Genomic DNA, 19,918 nt, shown 5'->3' with positions numbered 1-19,918 from the left:
CTTTACTTTTTTTTTTAGTATAGACACCAACCGCCCCCCCCTCTAAAATTTCCCTGCGCGCTGTAGTTGGAAAGTATATTTTTGTAACAGTCGCTCTAGGGGCCAAATCTGGGAGATTTTTTTTTATTTTTTTTTAAATGTGGGAGAAATGTGAGTCAGAACTTTTCACTGTAAATTCTTTTTTTTTTTTGCCATTCCTAGTTTATCGAGCCAAATAACTTTCCCTTGGCATGTTTTGTTACATCATAATGTGCCTACACAGGCAGTTACCGTGGCAACCTGTTCAAAACAAATGAAACAGAAAATCTCAGAGTGCCGGTTATTCATATCCCGTGCATGCACACGCAGTGCAGAATTCTACATGAAGAAGGTGTTTTATGTATTTAGTGTAGAATAAAGCAGCGTTATAAAAGGCTCTTTTGTTTTGCGGGATATGTATTTTCTGCAGTTTTTTTTGTCAGTTAATCATGTGGCCTCGGTTAGTTTCCTGCCTGCTACAAACTACTATGGCTTGATCTCTTCTTCAGATGCTTTAGAACGAGGCCTTTGAACTGGGAGATGATTCATGCACAGCGACAAAAGTGTATTTAGTGCTATTCTGGTGCAAAGTGCATACCTCCCAACTGTCCTGCTTTGCGCGGGACAGCCCTGATTTTCTCCTCTCTATCCCACCGAGCTCTACTTCTGTCCTGCTTTTCAGGACAGAGGTAGGGCTCGGCAGGACAGCGGGATTCAAGGCCACAATCCCGCAGTCCTGATAGCATTCTCCGGTGTCTGGGACACTGGAGAATGCATACTGCCCAATGCGCAGTACGCTCCCCCCACCCATCGCACATGCACAGTAGCTCATGCTTCTTGAGCTCAGTTTGAGAGGTATGAAAGTGGTAAAAGTGATGCAATCACCATAGCAACCAGTGGAATGTCCTTCATCATAATTTCAACTTTTCACCCTGCTCCACTCATAGCCTCTAGATGGACCAAGAACCTCATGTGCTCTTGGTGGACTCCATCCTTCTGGAAGAACTGAGAGCCCCATCCACCCTGAGGATAAACCGAGGACATCACCCCCCTCTGCATGGCCTGAGAACCCCATCCACCCTCAGGATAAACCGAGGACATCACTCCCTCTGCATGGACTAAGAACCCCATCCACCCTCAGGATAAACCAAGGACATCACTCCCTCTGCATTGACTAAGAACCCCATCCGCTGTCGGGATAAACCGAGGACATCACGCCCTCTGCAATGACTGAGAACCCCATCCACCCTCTGCATAAACAGAGGACACGGTCCTCTCTGGATTGACCAAAAACCCCATCCACTCTGTACAAACTAAGAAATTCATCCCCAGTGCATGGACGGAAAACCCCATCCACTCTGTACAAACTAAGAAATTCATCCCCAGCGCATGGACGGAAAACCCCATCCGCTCTGGAAAGATAGAGAACCCAATTCCATCTAAGCCGTTGGGATATGTGCTACACTTAGTTTGCTGCATGCTATATGCTACTATTAAAGGTGCCGTCCCACTGACGCTGCTGACTTTAACACTATTAAAACTCAGCACAGCATTAGAAATACCATTCCTACTACTTACCAGAAATAAAGCTCATACCATCAGACACATTGAATGCATTGTATATATGGGATGTACTGCTGAAGGATCTGTTGTTTGAATTAGACTGATTATACTCCAAGTTTAGTCTGTACTCAACTTGGGTTTAACCCATTGGACACTTCACACTTGCCATTTAATAGCCTGATATATTGCAACAGGTGTGATGACATCATAATTAATCAAATTGTCACACTAGTGAAATGCATGCCCAGAGTCTCTATTCTAAGTGTTAATTCTTCTTTAAAATACCAGTTTAGCTCATTTTTAGACTTATTTGAATATATACATCACTGCTGTCTGCATTACAAAGGCACTGTGTAAAACTGACATGTGACATCACATGCCAGCGATATGTGACCCACATGTGATGGACGATAACATGGCACCAATTTAAAATTCAGCCGATTCATCTTCATGATCTCAACCGTTTGGGGAAAAAATGCTTCTTTTTAGGTTTCATTATTGGTTGTTAAAGGTACTGTTCCACTTAGACCATAGCTGTCGTGGAACTACAACTCTCATTATGCTCAAAGCAAGGACTCCCTTATCCTTCCATACTTCTGCCGGCGCTCTATCAATAAAAAATAACATATAAATGTATTTAATATATAAATATTAATATTCATGCTTATTTGTCCAGCCAAGCGTTAACCCTTATAAACCCTTAAGAAGCAGGAATATAGTTTCATCTTAATTAATTTATTATTATTATTATTAATAATAATTGAATTATATAAAATGTTATACATACATATATATATATAATCAGGTTAGATTGACTTTGGTTTACTTTCCAAAAACTTTTTTCCCAGTCCCCTGGCACTCGTGGGGTTAACGCTTAACAGGCAGTATTTGGGATCACTTTGAATATTTTGCTGACCAGTAGGGGTCCCTCTAAAATCTCATCACTGCAAAGCCAGAATATAATACCTCCTACACACCTTCTTTTCCTTCTTTTATTATGTTTTTTTTTGGGGGGGGGGGGTTTATGGGGGCTGAACATTGTCCGGAAAAGTAATGTGATATTTTTTTTATATTGCTTAATCAGAGTGTCTTCGCTTGGAACGAATACTTTTCATTTTCACAGCAGATGAGTCCTCGCGCTTAATGCTTAAGTCACGGAAAATATTCTTTAAATTCCCCATAATGAAGAAAGTTGATTTTGAACGTCGATGGCCGCAATTAGACCATTTCAGGACCTACGTTTCTTTTATTTTTTTGCTTAAAGATTTCTGGCACTGAGAAAACAGTGTGACGTTTGTTACCGGTAACCAGTAGGTGTCGGTACACCTGAGGAAGCATTCAAACTCCCATGATCCTCAGGATCTCTAAAAGACTTTCACGGCGATGAAGTTACCTGCAAGGCAGCAAAAGACAAATTATGTTTATTTATTGCATAGAAATAAAAAAAAAGAGAAAACGTTGTCGAAAAGAAAAGGAAATATCTTTCTAACAAGCCATGACAACTCATTCTATTCTTTTGGTCTGCAACCTATGTAAATATGGAAGCCGATGGGTCCGGCAATAGGTTGTGACGTCCAATAAGGTTCTACATTTTAGGCTGGGTCTGTGGAATTCTTAAAGTGCCGTTAGGCCAAAAGCAGAGCTCCTCATGCCTGTCTTGTTTGCTCAGAGGGCATGACCACTTTCGGCAAGTCTTTCATGTGAGTCAGCGTTTAGCTGATCCATGGGAAAATTCCTTTGTGTTGTCAAGCAGCGTTTGCTAGCATTTTCAGAAGAAAAATAAAAAATAAATAAATATAAACATATTTATTATAATTGTCCCATAAAGACGAAAACAAAGAGAATGGCAGAATGTGAGAGCGTTAGCTGGTTGTATTGGTTATGGGTCAAAGGGTGGGACATTCTAAGGAACAATGGGGCATTAACCACGTGAATGACTCAGGTGTGTGCACAGCAACATACATCGCTTTTATAAAACACTCTGGAAAGTAATAAGAGAAAGCTGAAGGAGTGCGTCTGCGTGGCTCAGGTCTTCGATCCTTTCTAGGCTTCTTCTCTGGGGTTCCTGTGCAGGCATTTTTTGGTAAGCACTACTGTTAATGGGACTCTGGCGCTTTCACCAAGAAAAATGAAAATCCGTACCACGGAAATCTCAAGGTTTTGTCCCTTTTTGCTATAACTCCCACAAGAGCAAAGAGCCAGTTCCCTTCCTCCGACATCATAACGCAAGCAATGTTTCCTGAAATATGTTTTCCATGCTCTACATTCACAGTATAAAGTGAACCCTATTTAGGTGACAGGGTGTTTTGGAGAAGACCATTTAAGAAAAATTGAAGGCTAGTAGCTATATCTTAGTCAACCATCCCAAAAGATTCCTTTTTTTCTCTGATAATCTATATAATTCCTAATTATACTATCATCTAAAGATTTTGGTTAAGATCCACAGAGTTATTGTGAGAGGGGGAACGCTTGGTCCTCTCGCCTTAATGATGAGGACACATGGAATCCCAAGGTTTTTCTCATGGAGTCCCCGGGTTATGTCCACCTGGGCACTCATCATTGTGTTGTTTTTGGATGAGCGGTACAATCTAACACACATACTGTAAGTGTTCCACTCAGACCCTTCATCTGCACTTTTTGCATTTTTCAACCCTGGCCCAGACTATGGCTGGTTGGTGATAATTACATTTATAAAATACCAACCATGGGCTGGTATTATAATGGCAATTTTTTCCGGTACACTGCAACGTTTTGTTTTTGTGGACCTGTGGCACATTTTTGGTTTGACATGAATGAAGATATATATTGCAGAGGACCCCATGGACAACCGCAGGGTCAACCTTTAGGCTCCAACATCCCCATAAAGACTTCAGTGCTTCCCATAAGAAGAAGTTTAGAGACCCAGTGTGTCCTCTTTGGTCTTACAACAGCACAGACACCTTCACCATCTTCACTGCCTTGGACAATTTAACTTTCTTTAACCGCAAAGAGTTTATTGTAGTGACTCTCTAATTGTGGATATTCGGAAGTGCTGAAAGTTGACCCTATTCAAGCAGGGATCCAAGGTGTGATATACCAGTGTGATATGAAGAAGGTGCCGCCATGCACCCTGAGAACCTGAGACTGGGGCAAAAACCATAAGGCGGTTCAAATGTACTGGAAAGCATTGCGTGGCCAAATAGATCTCGCCTGGGATAGTAGCAAGTTCAGCAGACAAGTTCATTCAGGACAACGTTCTGAGAAAGCATTTAACAAACATACCTAGCGCAAGTTAGTTATGAGAGAAAAATGCATTTGGAAACCCAAGAGTTTGCTTTAAGGCAGTGATAAATTAGTTCTCAGAGAATTCCTGCTCTCATGCATTCAATAATAAAAAAAATGAAATGAAAAATGTTTCAATGCACATGTTACTTCAAGCATTGTCCATGTGGACATCGTCAGCATCCGTCTAACCTTTCGTCAAATTCCTCATAGGCACCAGTCAGTTCCAGAAGCCTTGGCGCAAATGTCCTTTGCCTATCAATGCATGTAATGCCCTATACATGCGGCATGGCTACGAGCAAAATGCTGCATTCTGTGCTAGGACTGTCCTGAAAACATAGAAATACATGCCTAATATGCATGATTTCTTATCATACAAACATTTACATTACAGAAATATTAAATTGTTTCTATCAATAAATTCTATTATTATAATACATGGGATTTCCTAGCAGGCATCTCCACATCGCAAAGAAAGTAGAAGGGAAAAAGCCAGCCTAGAAGGCTGATATTGGGCAATATTTTTCTGTGATTTTATTACATTTTGACAGTGTAATGTTTTCTGGTTAAAATAGGAAAATTTATATAATGCACACAGGAATGTATTCTGGCCAAAACCCACGAGATTGTGAACCTCAGTAAAGAATAGTGACCATTTCTAAACCGTATGGTTGTCCTCTGATCACACACCCTAACACCCTAAGTATTTCAATATGGACGCCTGAATTGTTGGGGAGACAAACATTTGACCCATACAAAGATGCATTTAGGAACCCGTGCCTCTTTTCTGTCTTCCTAGTCCCATGACTGTTTTACAGGCTTTGAGGGTAAGTGTACACTCCCTGGCTGTCACTTTATGATGACATCATTTGCACAGATTTGTACCTATGGTGGCACTGGTCTTCTGTCAACTCCTTCCATTCATCAGGAGCAGTGGCTAAAGAGTCTCTCTGACCTGTTTTAAGTAAGACAGTCCGATTTTGTTTAAGTGTATGGAAATATGATGTCATAACTCAAGTCAAGTGAATGTCAAATTCCTCATTACTATTAACTTACGTTACCGATCCAGAATGATAAAATGGTGGTATTCAATAACATGCTGTAGACTGGTGGTAAATGTGTTAATAAGCTTTTTAAAGCCAAAACATATATAGTTTAACAAAATATAATTTAAAATTACAATTCAAATGACAAAAGTCACTCCCCCCCCCTTTTTCACCTGAATACCCCCCAAAACAAAAGGCCAACTAGAAGCACAATCTAAAAGCTAGTTTTAAGCCAAAAGCTGTAAATTTGATATCTCCACTTTAAGGCCAGAAACAATTTACATATATTAATCACACGATGCTATACATACGAATTTGCCTCCATCAACGTCTTTACAAAAGGGTAATTGTTAATTTTTTTCACTTTGCTATTTATCCAAAATATTTTATGCATACGAAGTTCGGATGGCGCGTAATTCGTTAATGTTTTCAGTATATGCTCTTTGTCATTTTTATGACGGATTCTGTAAGTTATTTGCATTCATTAGGTGGAACAAATAATCCAGTATCAACTATGTGTGTATAACATAGTCAGGTTTTATGGCGAAAATCAGAGGGGGGAAAACAAGGTTATGTACTGTGTCATATCCGATTGGGGGTAGAACATGTGGTAAACTTGAGATTTCAATAGGTGCGCCAGAAGTAGGTTTTACAAAGAAAATCTGAAATGCCATGTTTTACAATACGAGCTTTAATACAGATGTTACCTGTTATACTGTGTGTGGTGGGGGCAAAAGAAAAAAAAAACCCAAGGAAAGGGTACATTGAGTGAGTGGCTCGAACAGCTTGTTTGAATTTGCCTAAATAAAATTTTACTGGCAACCAGAATTCCTAAAATGAACTGGAAATAATTTAGTTTTTTTGATAAAAGGCTATGTCATAGGAATTCCATTTTATTATCACATTTAAAAAAAAAAAAAAAGTTTCATATTTCTACAGCTTAAGGGCACAGAGTGGTAATTAAGTTTAAAGCCTCAAACAAAAACTTAATTTGTTCCGAAGGCAAGGCAGGGAAAAGTTAATGTCTTGCTCGTTTTGTGTATGGTTTTTAAAAGCATGTCCCCGGGTGTAGTTAAGGGAAAATGGGAGAGAATTATTTGGCTTTTTTTTTCTTCTTCTTAGGGACAGGTGGCATTCCATTGGAGAACTTAAGTAGTTAATAGGGTTTAGTTCTGCTACATTTTAAAATAGTTACCCAAACAGATGTTTACATGCGAGATGTGGAGTCTAGCGGTAACTACAGACCAGACTGACAGCTTTTATTTTTGTTATTTTAACTTAATGGAAACCAGGATGGGACTGGGGGAGAAAACGTGGCCTGGCACCTTAAGGCCGAAAAAAGGCCTTGTGTGGACGTCTGCTGGATAGACTCGTGCACACGCTATATACTTATACCCCTGTAGTGTGTGGCCGTCTGGATCCACGAATGTTGGTTGGTATGGTCCATGGTGACCTGACGGTAAACATCTTCAGGACCAAACCGGGGGCGACAAGGTGGCCACCTAATGACATAAGTCAATTAGGTGTGCTGTTTTTGATACCTTTTAGTGGACCACTGTTCACAGAGTAAGCTGTACCATTAGATATGCTTTGAAGACCTCAATGATCCCTTTTCCAAAAGCAATAGACTAAATAGAGCAACGAGGCTTAGCTACACAAGAGACAAGCATACTTGTGGACTCTCTGGGTTTCATCTGTAGTCCCTGGAGCAGGGGAAGTGGAGTTTAGCCATGCCCAATTCTCCTTCTAGACAATTCAATATTATATGGGCTAGTGCCACCCATCACATGGCTAACCACACCCCTTGCATGGCTAGTTCCAGCCCTCACAGAGCTAGAAGAGGCAGAACTCCAGGTAGCCTTCCATGGGAAGTTCCCAGGTACGGACATAAGTAGGGAATGCAACTGATGCATGGGATTGGATGGATTTCGCTGCAGAATACGATGGCGCTATATAAATCAGTAAACAATAATAATAATTAATTCCATAGCTGGAAAATATGAACCCAGGGAACGTTTGAAGACACAAAAGATGCTTGGCATATTGTAAAAGGGGTGGGCAAGGAGTAGTGTAATCGAAGTACATTTAGTACAGTGATAAATCCATTATCTTCATTCAAGCTCTGGTCAGCCGCTCCTCATCTTCACTTTTATGTGAGTGACACAAGTAGGTTTATCACCTGTATGTTATTTTATGGACAGACAGGTAAACATAAAAGTTTGTGACAATAAAAAAAATCTTATGCAACATCATTTTTTTCCCAGGAACAATTAAAGTTCCCTGCAAAATGAAGATTTTATCACCCTTTTATAGAGATAGTATAAGAATTCTAAAAAAAAACAACTTCTTTTGAAGTAGACTAGATGGCCGGGTGGCTGGATTTTTTTTTCAATCTTACATCTAATTATACTTTTCAATGAGAGTTACGTTTATAATGCCCAGAAATCTAGAGAAAGCAGCTTGTTTGTTAGAAGTTACCAGCTCTTTAACTCGAGGCACCACTTAGGACTATAGTCTAAAACTGGAGGGTAAGAGGTTTAAATGTAATGTAAGGAAATTTTTTTTTTATTGAGAGATAAGTGGAACACCCTCCTATCAGAAGTAGTAGAGGCTAATACAATGAGGAAACGGGGACGGGCATAAAGTCACCCTGAATCTAAGACAAGACCAACAACTGAGGGTCTGAGTTTCTACATCAGGAAAAAATGGCTGACTAGATGGGCCATCAAAGTCTATGTTTCTAAGTTTGCTTGCCAACTGTGCTCCAATCTCAGGCAGTTACTCGCTGCTCCTGTCTTATCTCAACTTTACCCCTTACTAAATGAGAGGATTTTAACCAGATCCTGTTCAAATTTGGGGAATAAAAAAGAGAATTTCACAAATTTCGCTTCCTGTCTATGTCGATTGACAGCATTAGTGTGACGCACCGATACCCATACCTGGCAACTCTCCATGCCTTCCCGGGAGACTCTGGATGAATCAACGCTTCTCAGCTTCTTCAGGTCATGACACTCAATCTCCGGGTCGCGGGAACAATGTTTAGCCACACCCACTCCCTGCCTTAGTCCCACCCCCCATACATATATAAGATGTTTGGGCCTAGCCCCACCCACATATGCAGCTAGCCTGCCTACATACGTGGCTATCCCCTCTTCGTACATCATCATTTGGAGCTACTCGCTCCAAAGATGGATGGCTCCTGGTAGCCGTAGCCTGGAAGTTTCCAGATATGTCAAAATTCTGAGCTCCTTGAAAAGGGGGACATTGGTGGAGGAAAGAGAGTCATAGCCTGTTATGTTCAAGGTTCCCTGGATCCTCGCGAGAGGCTTCTTTTGCCTCGTATTAAAGGCAGCCTTGTCATGAGGGCAACAAAGGTGCTTAACTCCTTCCGTACCGTTGATGTACCTGGTACTTCCTGGTTGGGTGTCATCGATGATGCGCGATCCAGCGTCGCTATGGACGCTGGGGTCCGAGGGGTGGCTGCTGCTGACTGCTGGGTGTCCCCAGCGATCCGTAGCAGCCACTCCCCCTCAATTCCGTGCATGTGATCGCTTTGAAGCGAATCACGAGCACAGAATTAGAATATTTAAATATTCAAGGGAAGACGCAGTGCGATAACGCCGATCCTGAAGGGGTTAATGTTAATGACAACAAATGTCATGTTTTTTTTTTTTTCTAAAAATCCCCTACAATGTGTTATGATTGGACACTAACATCATAAGATAAAATATGCAGTCAGAATTTTAAACTTACAGTAAGGCTATTGGTCGTCAGGCCTCCTCAACAAAGCATTTAGTTCCATTCAAGCATCTTGATACATAAGCCCTTTTTTAGAGGCATATGAATTCCAATGCACAATGTTGCCGTGGCGACAGTAACTAAGGCTCTCTGTCTTTTGTGTCCATTTGGTGCTGTGGAGGGCCAGACTGAATTTCTAGCAGGTGCTCTTAGTGTACTCGCACTGCTGAGTAAATCCGAGATGTATATATATATATATTTATACTTTATACATATAAATTGCCATTGTGTGAATTTTAATACTACGTTATATTATTATTATAAAAATAACGATATACATCAAGACTCACTCTTAGTAGATATTAGTGTAACCTGCTGTACCGGACACAAAATATCATCGTTTTTGGAGAACATTATTATTATTATTGGTAAAATATTTACCCGTAATACATTATGGGTAAAATGTTTGCCTGCTGCCATCACATATCATTACATATAAAGAAAAAGGCTTAGTGCTACAACGAGGACTGTTGGGTGTTAAGAAGAATAACCCTTAGCTTCATGGGGTGCTGAGTCTAAATCACGTGCCCACAGACCATAAAACCTTCCTTTTCTTTACCACAGAGTAGTTATTAAATGTATTTCTTGTTATAGTTGATCAGTAATAAAGTCATAAGTTGTCTTCTGATGTAGAGCCTGATAAATGATATGTTTACATTCCCTCAAACAACCGAAATGGTCAAAGAGGACACTTTTGTTTTAGGTGTTGTGGCCATGGATGGGCTTTGAAGAGCATCCATGTTGATAGCTATCTGAGTAAGGCAGATAGAAGAACAATGTATTTTTTTTATTTGTACAATCTTATTTATAAACCAATTTTTCTGCTGTTCTATACATATTATTGTGACCAGCAACCATGCTAAGCTTCTACAAAAGGAGAACATCAGGTGAGGAAAGAGGGACAGAAGTATTTGGCTCCCAAAGAGGTACTGTCCAATCTTAAAGAGGTACACTTGGGAGGTTTAAACCTTCCTTAATCATCCATATGTAATTGGATTAAAAGACGTCATGTAACTCTATATACATGCCTATAAAAGTATGCATACATGTATGCATTTTTGTATAACATTAATAGCTGGCATGTAACACACACACACACACCTTGTGGCTTTGGGTTTCATGGTCTAAATGACATCACTTGTTCCAAATACACGACACTTAGGTCAGCAGTCATACCGCACATAACGGCCTTGGTGTTGTGACTTTTTTCCATGTGTTCTTGACTATTCCCTTTTATACAGAATGCCTAACTTGTCATGATTTGTAATGCAGCTGATGTGTACTGACTGTAATTATATTTCATTTTCATACAGGGCTAGTTAAAAACAAAACAAAAAAAAACTTAAGGTACCATGGAACATAAAGTGGCGAGGGCTTACAGTCTATACATTAAGTGACACTCACGAAAATAAGTCTGGACGATGACCAAAAATTCTACAAGGCCATATGAGTTGTAAACAAAACAAGAAGGGCTTTATTATGTTTCTTTCTGAAATCTGTTGTTTATAATTTATGGAACATTGCATGATGTCAGCGGTGGAATTCCAAGGCGAAAGATAAAACAATTCAGTTCCCAAAAGTGCGGGTCCAGGGGTGAGCCTTAGTGTTTCCTAGGTACAGTATTTTTTTAGGACACCCCCCCCCTTAAATAACACACACTAACACGCAAACTGAAACACATCCTTTACGCGTGCATACACACACACTGCCTCTCCCAGGGGCCACTAGCCCTAGTTTCACCCCTGACACACAATATGCTCACACACACTAACACCATGTGCTTATACATGTTAACACCATACACGCTCACATGCTTACACCATAAGATTGCACACACTCCCTCTAACACATGCACCCTAACACCATAAACTTCTACATGCATATACATATACACTCACTCTCTTTGTCCCTCTGTCCTCACCCTATCCTTCTCTTCCCATTTTCCCGTCTCTTCCTTTCCCCCTTTCCAATCCACAGTGCAGCTCCATTGCTCTCCCTTCCCGTACAGCCCACTCTTCACAGCAGCTTGCACTCTGCGAGCTCCCACTACTGCATGTGTCACATGACCTGACTGTTGTCTTTGTTACCAGGAACCCTGATTGCGGTGCGCCCATTGCACCCACGTATCTGCACCATGGGATGGTCTACTTAGACAAAAAATGCATTGTATGTATTTAGCAGAGTGGGTGGAATGACATCCCGAAAGCCCCTATAGCCATGTGTTGGCCAAAGTCAACCTATGTTCCACTATTCTGTAATAATTATTTTAGTTAGAGACCTGTATGAGTGCAATGTCTTGGGTCTCCATGCACAAGGAACAGGAGAAAGCAGATCTGTGCTTTCGGATCCAGATAATTCTTTGCTCCCCTGCTAGGTCACCATTAATTGCACGCTACTGACCACTTCCACCACCCCATACATAAAGGTAAATGGTGTGGAGGAGCACCCCCAAGATATCAAACCAAAGTTATGTCACTGTTAATGAGAAATATCTATGACAGGTGCAATATCAATGTGATTATTAATTAGTGCTAGTGCTACCTGGGTTAGGCATACCTCATACACCTTCGGCAATGATGCCAGGCCTCAAGGGCCCCATCAATACTGATCATCTTGACTTGAGACAAAAGAAAAAAAGAGAGGGAGATTCATCCAAACAGGTCTGAAGTCATTAAAACCCTCCTATTATACCCTCCTATGATCCCTTCTCGCATCCTTCTCCCATTTCTATATCACTAAAGTATCCTGCCCAGTCCGCACTAACCTATACCCCTATACCCTGGGCCTTGTGTATTGTAATGATATTTCTTACTCAGTCAATCAGCCCTTTCATTGCTATCATGGGTTACTATCTAAAATCTAAAGGTCAAACATCCCTACCCCAAACCCATTATGCTGTATTTTAATGAATTCTCTTACAGTCAAGAAGACTACCCTGACAGATTAAGGTTAGCATGAAATTAATTAATATCAATTAGGGCCACCCTAATTATTGGTCTGTTCTAAGTTCATCAGCCCAGCCTCTGTAACCTGAACCCAGCATCCGATATATCCTAATGTACACTGATACCGACTTTTTACAGCATACTCATTAGGCTATTCTTTATACTAACCATATAATATATATATTTAATGAACTTTCCATGCACCACCATGCTGCCCTTATGTTATTAGTACATAATTCCAGGCCTGTTCTTTATAAAACTAAATCATATTAGCAGTGTTGGCAGAAAACACTTCAATACAAAGCGTATATTAACCAGAGTATATTGGAAGTGCATTTGGAACCTATCAATTATTGCCATGCATGCTGTCAAGCTGTCATTACAATATAAAGATTCTGAATTGTGAAACCGAAATTTTGGCCGTCTTGTATATTCCCACCAAGCTTCACTTAACCTGTAAAGAGTTTCTCTTTTACTAGGTAGTGGAAAGTGGAAAAAATACCAGTACTTTAAGGTTTGCACACGTAACATAAGCCCTATTTACATACCTACAGACAGACTGTATGCTCTTTCACAACAGGCTATAATTACTCCGTCTACGTATATTAGCTGAAAGAAGTATAATTCGGGAGAGGAAATGAAGCAAAGGTGCAGGTCAGTCCAAACATGGATGCATTATGTAAGTGGCTTCCAAACAAGCCCTCAAGACCGTTGGCGTTCAGCAGGACCTTCAGTAATGGTTCTCAGGTGGTTCAACACACGTCTTTATACAACATGTGAATGCATAAAGGACAGAAAGGAGGAGCAAGAAGAACCAGAATTAGAACAATTTGTAATTGGAAAAAGGGGCATTGGAAGGGATACAAGGATTTTAAACCTATCTTCTAGTAGATCACATCTTAGAACGTGTTAAGCGTTCAAATAGGAAAAAACTGTTGTTTATGGGAATTTTTAGGGCATGTCCATACAATGCAATATAGTGCCTTCTAAGCTGGGAACGACCCAAGTTGGCTCACCTTTTGGAGGTATATACATACCTGAGATCTCTCCAGTTTGACCTAGAGTCTTCAGGTGAACCGTTTGCTTCCCTGGGTCTCCAGGTCTTTTTCTTTTTTTTCTAGGCAGAGAAGTAGCTTTAATCACACCCTCCCCCACTTCCCCTCCCATCCCAAGAGGGAGAGCTCCTGGGGGCCTACCATGGCAAAATCCAAGTTCTCAATATGTCTCATGCCAACCCAAGCCAAGCAAGGCATGGGGATCTTGTCCACACTGGCTTGTTCAGTGTTATGTGGCCTGCTCTCCTGGGGTGTTAGCTAGCTGTGTATTATTTCTCAAACATATGCTGTGCCAGTCTTTTACTCTCTTTTCTGCAGAATTCTAAATACTTAGGAATCCTGGTAGATGAAATGGAATGTTAGTGCTCAGGTCTCAAATCAGGACACATTATGGCTACAAGTATGGTACATTTCGGTTAAGTCGTTTAAATTTTTGGAAGCTTGCGGCCCCAACGAGTATGGCAACGCCCCTGTGTGTATGCTTATTTTCTGAATGAATGTGAATGAATGTGAATGAATGTGGTCCTTGAAATCGAATGTGTTTCTAAGGTGGCCCCTATACATAAAAGATGTACAAATACTATCCTAAAGAGTAAGACCTTTTGCAAAAATACAGAACATGGAACACCGATAAATATTTACCTACCAATCACATTGTCCTATATACTTATTTGGAATTCCATGGAATGTTCTGAGCTCTAGACTTTCTGGGGTTTCTTGAAGCAGAATCTCCAAGTACAGTAGGTTGCATACATCTTGTTTTTTTTTTTGTAGACTTTCATATGCTGTGGTGTCTGGCATAGAATGTTGTTGCTGTCTGGCTCGAGATACCTCATTTGGGAAAGACCCTGTATAAGTAACAGAGTTGCTGCCAGGGGGATGCGTTGAACAAAGAGCCTTTGAGTGACTAGATGATATAAAAAAAAGACCTAATAATGTTTCTGTTTGTTTGATGTGAAGCCCACCATGTTCTCCCAAAAAGAAATCTTTGCTGTTTCCATTTGGTAATCTGCCCAGTTATCATTTGCAATGGAGAATTAGCAAAAAATAAACACGTTCCACTAAGCCAAAGATGTTTTACTAGTTTATTCGGTTTTTCAAGGGACATTTAAAGGGACATTTCCCCCTTGCAAATAAAAACAAGTTAAATGTATTTTGAAATCATATTCCCTGTATGAGCTATCAATAAAATTCAGATGGAAGGTGGCATGCCACCAGTATCTTAGTTTGCTAAATAAAAATGCATTAGCTTTTTGTAGATCCACATTTCTATGTCAAGTATGCTAAATATTTAGAACTTGTTTATGTTGTTTTTTTTTCTTGATTTTTTAAAAACTGAAAACAGAATCTCCTTTTTTTCCATTTTTTTTTATCTAATGATGGGTTTCTGGAGTCCAAGTGTGTCATCACCCACAAAGTCTAGTTTCTGTAATGATGACGCTAAGAACACCTTAACTAAAGCATGGATGATATCTGTATTGGAATCCCTGGGTGCTGGGAGGAGGAACAGTCAGGCTGGACAACTTTTGTTTAAATGGCCAAGAAGTTTTAGACCAGCCTAACTTGAAGTAAATCAGATCTGAAGTGTAGTGGTCATTGATGTCATACAGGTAAGTAGCTGGAAGGTAGGTGGAAATCCAAGAAAAACACTACAATTCAGGACAAAAAAACCTAAGAAGAAGTCCCCAAAAGGAGTGTGATGTAGACCTGTCTTAACAAGTCCATGTACCTGACTGTTAAGCTAACTCTTGGTGGGAAAAGGTATCTTATCGCAATGTTCTCAGGATCTGCATTATTATGTCACACCGTTATCTCCCCCCTGTTGTTAAGTAGCTGATTATTGTTGTTTGGTGTTTGGTTCATGTGTCCTTTTGTAAAGATGAGGAAAGGGAAGCAAGAGATCTCCAGGGCAGGACATTTATCAGATAATACTAGTTTTGCTGCATTGAGACATCGATCTCAGGTTCCAAGAGGTGAAGGTTTAGAATAAACAATCACATTGATTGTCAAACAAAAAGAATGAACAATAAATAGTTTTAATGAAGGTATTTAATTGGTCTGAACACTGCAATGGCGACAGATCCCTTTCATATTTATCTTTTATGCTTAAAAGATATGATTGTACGACTATACGGTGAAGCTTTTTGCTTTGAGAATGAAATTTTCCTACGTGGGAGTACAAAGTGTTTAGAAAGGAAATAAAAGAATTATAATGTAAAACAAGTATTTCACAATGATACATTTAAGTATATTAGTAATTACAGAAGAACCGCCACAAGTCTCGATCCTTTCTCTCATTTTAAGCAGTAGCGATCATACCTGGGAGCGCTTTTAAGTCTGACCCTGGACTTTCAGGGTTTCTATACCGATCTCAGGCCCAGACTGGCCATCTGACACATGAGGCAAATGTCCAGTGGCCTGCTGGCCGACATCATCTCGAGCCGCCACCAAGCGGCTGCCAGACTTAAAAGTGCCAGGGCCATCGCCAGTCCAGCCGTGCCCAAGCTCAGTGCAAATGGCCAGATACTGGGGGTCATAAAGTCCAAGCTCTCACTCCTACATATTCTACTCGGACAGTCTGAGAATAGGGGGATGTAAGCTACTTAATTGAAGTTAAAAAAAAAAATTGAATTTTAGTACTGAAAATAAACAAATCTGGATTTTTTTGTAGGAGGAAGCCAAAAAAGCGTAAGATAAGTTAGTAAACATTAATATGACTTGCGTGTACATGTTTAGTGCTATATTCTAAAGTTATTCAAGGTAAGGCTTTGTAAATATGAACACACAGAACATTTATCCGATATGGCTGGGTGCCATAGCCTGTTAACAGAGGGAAACTGGAAAGGTCTGGATCTAATTTGACCCGTTGGGTGACTGTTACTTTTCCTTTCAGAATTTTTGATGGTAAATCAGGGACATCTGGTCATATTACTCTTAATCAAAAGGAAAAGTAACGCTTAACCAAATCCCCATAAAAGGTAAATCTCAAATTAAAGTGCACCCTGCTGTTTAATAGTCAGTGCAATTTTATAGTGCAAATATTTAACAATATGTACTATTCAGCTGTGTTTTTCAAGCCCTCCGTTCCAAAGAATTAGCGTTTATTACACCAACTGCAGTCCCCATCGAGAAGAAGGCGAAATCCGAATGAAATTGTGTTTGACATAAAATGGCATTGTGTTAACATGTCAAAGTGAAAGTATATGTAGAAGTTTGTTTTATGTCCGTAATAACTTCCTAGAGCTAGATAAATATGGCAGACCAGCCCTTAACCACAAACAATCTCTACAGCCCTTATAAAAGTAAGCAAGGGGTGTCAACGGAAGTGAACCTAATTATTTTCTGAGATAACAGCACAGGTACAGGTTCAAACACATTCTGTTATCTTTGCCAGATAAGAAAGCTGGATATCTCTCCCATATGGCATGATATAAAAGACTCATTCAGAATTCTTGTAAGACAGCGCACATGCAGTTCCATGCTGATAAAACAATGACCTACTAGAAATATTTTTATAAAGAATTGTAATAAAAAAAATGCAATTTAGACCTTGAATTACTTGAACTGTGTACTTTTTCCACACTTGATGGTATTTGAGGTTTATCACGTAAAGTTTTGTTACACACGTACAACATATGTAATATAGTATATGTATTTATATATGTATATATATATGTATATAGTTATATGTAATATAGTATATATCTAATGTAGTATATATATATATATTTATATATATAGTTATATGTAAAATAGTATATATATATAGTTATATGTAATATAGTATATATGTAATGTAGTATATAGTATAGTTATATGTAATATAGTATATATGTACTATAGTATATATGTAATATAGTGTATATATATATAGTTAGATGTAATATAGTATATATGTAATATAGTTTATAGTATAGTTATATGTAATATAGCATATATGTAATATAGTATATATATATATATATAGTTATATGTAATATAGTATATATATATATATAGTTATATGTAATATAGCATAAATGTAATATAGTATAAATAGATAGTTATATGCAATATAGTATATATGTAATATAGTATATAATATAGTTATGTGTAATATAGTATATATGTAATATAGTATATATAGTTATATGTAATATAGTATATATGTAATATAGTATATATATAGTTATATGTAATATAGTATATATGTAATATAGTATATATATAGTTATATGTAATATAGTATATATGTAATATAGTATATATATAGTTATATGTAATATAGTATATATGTAATATAGTATATAGTATAGTTGCTGGGTAGAATTATTGGAACTATGCAAAGTACAGCTTGGGTTACTATTGAAGTTACATAGGGTGGAGTTGCAACCAAGCCCTAATAATAAAAGGGTTATGTCGCTCCACACCCCATTTGGTTGTGGTCCAGGTCTTCTCTTCTGCTTTCTTGCTGGTTTGAAATCATACTGGCAAAGGACACTGGTGCCAGACATAATATCCTGTGCCCTCAACCCTGGAGCCAGGATGTTAAAGGCAAATATATCTCTATTCATTTTCACTAGACTAAAGACAGACTGGGGATTGAAAACAGCCCGGGAACTTTAAAGCCAGTGGCCGATAAATGAGGTTCATGCGGCCGCCTGCTGGATACTCGTGGCCGCACACCGTGTTGCTACATGTATCCAGCTGGAGGGCACAGAGTGAAAGATGTGATCTGCTGCATTTGGTACGTGGGAGGGTCCATAGGGCACCAGCCAACCGGTCGTTTGCCCAATGGCCAGTTAAGGCCCGCACTTATAGCCACATTGCATTCAGGTATATGATCTTCTATTACCTTGCTTCTTCACTTATAATTTCCATGATTTTATTTAGGATGTTTAATATCAATGAGGTAGCTTTGACAACAACTGGTATTAATTTAATTTGTTCCAATAAATTTCCTTTACCTGGGGACTTGGAGGTGGCCATTGTTGGCAGTCATGTGATATTTTGGGTGATCCTGCTTACTGGGCTGATTCTTTGTGGAAGTTTTAATGAAGTCCATTCCATTATTGACTTGGCTGGGTTATAAAGACTGAACTATTTTATTGTTTCCCACAGGCAGTATCATAAGGACCACAAAATTATCCAGACAAACGTTTCGTTTTCGGTCTATTTGTTTTGAATTTTTGTTTCCTGCCCTTTCGGTTCGGACAAAATTCAGAGAACATGTTGCATACATCACTCTCCCTTATTTACTTTCTCATGCTCTCTCACACTCTCATTCACGCTCTCTCTCAGTGTCTTCATAACTTTTCCACCGACTACATCCCTGTCTCCTGGCCCTGCTGCTCCGTTTCTTCTCTGGTCTCTTCTTGTTCTTCTGTCTTCTTTCTTTATTTGAATCTCCCCCTGTCATCTTTCTTTGTCTTTAGGCCTCCCGGGGGACTTCCGCAAAGGGGCAAAACCTCTGCGCCCACACACTCATGAGAGAGGGTGTTTCGTTGGGGTCGCTCCTCTTTTTTGGACATTCTGACAAATTGACAAAATAGGAAAATTTTGTTATTAAAATTAAAATGACTAATATGCAGCTGCTTGAAAACATTATATGATGCAAAAATGACAACTATGAAATAAAAGAATACAATACCAGAATAGAATACCAGAAACAAAACATTTGGTGAGCGTTCACTTATAAGGTGTCTGGAAACACATTAGGATTACAATTCATTCTATTAGGAGCTAACTTTTAATTCAGCTTTGAGACAATAAGACTGGAGACTTCCGTATGATATGGTCCGTTATGTAGCCAATGTAACAAATGTTCTTTGTGTAGTTGGGGGTACCACATAGGGGCTATGTATTATAATATTGTGCTGTATGTCTGGGTGAAAAATGAAGCAAGTTAGACAAATTCTACAGAAAGGGATTTATCCGCACAACCAGCAAACAGAAAAACAAAATGCCGCGAGTATAGTCTACGTGAAACATTGTTGATATTATTGTAGCCAATAAAAAATGTTAAAGCTGTTCTAGTGAATTCCACTAAAACATGCAGCCAGCCATTTGGTTCTGATTTGACACATGATAGACGTCTAGATGCCATTAGGTTCCTTTAAAGTATAGGATGTAAAACCAAATATAATCTAACAATATAGTTAAAACAAAATAAGTCTGCGTATTCTATTACACAAGCCACTTATTACTAAGGAAACCTTTGCCTGTAAAATGTTTTTTACAAGCATGTTGCTTT

General features: G+C 39.1%; 1 long non-coding RNA gene across 1 annotated transcript in view; it reads left to right on the top strand.

Moving 5' to 3' along the window:
• Positions 1 to 19,918, top strand: part of LOC128490124 (uncharacterized) — a 125,233-nt gene that overhangs the window by 41,903 nt on the left and 63,412 nt on the right. The gene's annotated exons all lie outside the window — the stretch shown is intronic.

This window comes from Spea bombifrons, chromosome 4, assembly GCF_027358695.1.
Source record: "Spea bombifrons isolate aSpeBom1 chromosome 4, aSpeBom1.2.pri, whole genome shotgun sequence".
Classification (NCBI taxonomy): Eukaryota; Metazoa; Chordata; class Amphibia; order Anura; family Pelobatidae; genus Spea; species Spea bombifrons.
Note: the sequence above shows the minus strand (reverse complement) of the source record. Positions and strands in the feature narration are given on the sequence as shown.